We start from the raw sequence: 3,035 nt of genomic DNA on the forward strand, positions 1-3,035 counted from the left end.
AGAGATATAATAGATATATATATATATAGATATATAGATATATATATATATAGATATATAGATATATATATATTTATTTATTTATTTATTTATTCCAGTTGGTTTTACTTTAAATATCGTGCAAGATTGGTTCTAAAGCAGTCGTTCTATAAATTGGGCAAAATATTAGGGAAAATACACTAGTTGCTTTTAAGGGATGCACAAATTTTCACTGATTTTAATACGTTATATCCATGCATTTGGAATTATGACAATAAATACATCGGGGTCTCTATAACATTTTATTACAAAGCATGATAAGAAGGTTTTAAGAGCAATTGTTACTACAAAGCACCGTATTGGTATTTGGTACTGTATTGTGGTATTGAAACGTGATATTAACATTTCCCCATCCATTTTGATATTGATACTCAACAGGCATGATGCAATTTTCCCCCCACAGGAATTGTGATTTGTGTATCCGGACTTGCTACAAATATCTGGAGGCAATAAATAACGGATCATGTATTTCTCTTGGCCTCTGATGGCTGTTTACTTTTATCTATTCAAGTTTCTCGGCCAAGTTTGTTGGTCTGTTTAGCTAAATAAAAATCAATCAATTTACTTCCTTTATGAATTAGTGCTTTTCCCCATTTTTGGCAGAAATATGTGGTTGTGTAACTAACGTGTCTTCTTTTTTTTCGTCACTAAAGTCGACATAGTCAGACAACAACATGAAGATGGCTGAGATATTGTCATTCATTCAAATGCTAGGCAACAGAACCGAGAGAGACTGTCACCTGGCAGGACCATATTGCTGCCGAGTAGACTGATCCAACACGGACTTCCAGCTCAGTACCTCTCAGCAGGAGTCTTATTGGACGTAATTCATCGTCCTAACTTCCTTCCTCTGGCCAACACATCTAGGATCTCAGACTTAATGATGGTGTCGAAGGCCCGGGGCATGCCTATCTCAACAGTGTGAACGTTCAAATGTTTAAAAAACAACAACAATAGCAAGAAAAACTAAGAAGGTAAGCATGGGCATATCCAATACAATGCCTGCACTACAAGTACCATGGCATGACGAGAGACTATAGGAGACACTAGTCTAGTCCGATAAAATGACAACTTTGTTTCTGCTGCGGCGTAATACAACATAGACGTGATTTCACGTATAGAGGGCAAGTGGAGCAAAGTTTGTAAAATGACTTTGATTTTTTTTGTGTGTGTGATGGGCAAATAAATATGTTTTTTGCCCCAAACCTTCGATGGGGAAACCGAGGGTAGTAAACAAAGAGACAGACAAACTGCAAAAACTATCCGAACGTGGGTACTGTAAATGTCAAGACAATCCAAGACGAATGTAAGTGGCACGAAGTAGTAAACTCATGTAACACATATGCTGTGTCATTATAGACCTTTCAGACCACATAATAGTGCACAAAGATAGAGATGAGCCCGTAGTATTTCAAACCTATGCAAATTTTACATTGATTACCCCCTCAGCTTGAAGGAATAGGAACAACGCCTCTTTAGATGGAGAAGGTCTACTTATAGGTAAAGAGACGGAAAATGCTTTAGCTAAGGTCAAACCTTAGAACGAAAGAATACTAGTAGCAAACTTCATATTTAAAGGCTACCCAACTTTAACTGTCATAGTCCAGTACCAGTAGTTTATATCAGTACCAGTAGTTAAGGGTTCTCCTGATGAACCAATCCCTCAGAGCTTTCTCAAACTTGACATTTTGGCTAAACCATTCACCATGGAGGAATACATAGCTGTCAAGAGCAAACTAAAACTGGGTAAGGCAGCTTACCCTGATGGAATTCCTCCGGCGGCTCTAAAACTGTGCGATTTTCATGACATCATGCTGTCATTTGCTAACAAGTTGTTCCTAGGTTTGAGGCCTTAACAGTTGGCGATTGGAACCCTTGTGCCGGTTCCCAACCCAGGTGACTTAACTGAATACACTAACTACAGAGGTATTATGCTCGCTTCGGTTGGAGCAAAGATAACCAACAAAATAGAATACAACCTGGGGCAGATAAGCTCCTCAGACCACACCAAAACGATTTCCGCCCGGGTCGCTAAACAACTTCACAAATCATTGCTCTAGGACAACTAATAAAAGGAGTACTGAGTAAAAATCCGCAGGCAATTATTCATTGATTTTAGCAAAGCTTTTGATAGCTCTCAGGGGAAATGATGAACATCTTAAAAGCGTACGGAATTCCACAGGCACTGGTTGATGCAATCAACATACTGTACAAGAACACACGTGCGAAAGTATTGTCCACCGATGGTTAAACTGAATTGTGCGGTTGTACTACAAGGTGACACACTAACGTCTTACCTCTTTGTTACAGTCTCAGACTTCATAATGAGGCAAACTCTTGGAGAAGAGAAAAAGAACTCTATTTTGAGCTTGAAAGCAGAAAGAGTACTCGTCATCCTGCTGTTGTAATTGATGATCTGGACTTCGCAGATGACATGGCTCTGCTGACAGGAATAATCAAGCAAGCACAGGAACTACTATTGCGTCAGCAAAAGTAGGCTTGAATCTTAACGCGAAGAAAACCAAGCTTATGGCATACAACAAGTTGTTCCCTTCGTCATCCAAAACAGGAGCGGTGACCTAGCATATCAACAAAGGGAGGTCACCAAGAGGGTAGAGGTAGTCAAAAACTTTAAATACCTGGGTTTCAACATGCAGAACTCAGAAAAAAATCGAAATAAGAAAAGCGCTCGCCTAGAGTAGCTGCCATAAGCTAAATAAAATCTGGGAATCAGAGTTATGGAAAACCAAAATTAAACTTCCTGATTGTCACAGAAGAATCGATACTGCTGTTTGGTAGTGAAGCTTGGACGCTGACTTCTTCTTCTTACGCTGAAAAGCACATTAATTGCTGCTACAAAAGATGCTCCGTATGTGTCTGAACATCTTATGGGAGCGAAACTCCCCGACGAGCAACTGTATCAGGAATTGTCTGCACTTACGGAGGAGATCAAAACTCGCAGCATTAAACTTGCATGAAACCGATTTCAAAATCAG

General features: G+C 39.3%; 1 long non-coding RNA gene and 1 pseudogene across 1 annotated transcript in view; both read left to right on the forward strand.

The window, feature by feature from the left end:
- The window catches only part of LOC109481763, a 96,760-nt pseudogene that overhangs the window by 77,230 nt on the left and 16,495 nt on the right, over nucleotides 1-3,035 (forward strand).
- The window catches only part of LOC109486299, a 10,888-nt gene continuing 8,428 nt past the window's right edge, over nucleotides 576-3,035 (forward strand). Inside the window, exon 1 of the long non-coding RNA XR_002141188.1 lies at nucleotides 576-1,013. This is a non-coding gene — a long non-coding RNA (uncharacterized LOC109486299). The remainder of the gene's footprint in view (nucleotides 1,014-3,035) is intronic.

Source organism: Branchiostoma belcheri, unplaced genomic scaffold (genome assembly GCF_001625305.1).
Source record: "Branchiostoma belcheri isolate BF01 breed outbred unplaced genomic scaffold, Haploidv18h27 scaffold11, whole genome shotgun sequence".
In the NCBI taxonomy this organism is placed as follows: Eukaryota; Metazoa; Chordata; class Leptocardii; order Amphioxiformes; family Branchiostomatidae; genus Branchiostoma; species Branchiostoma belcheri.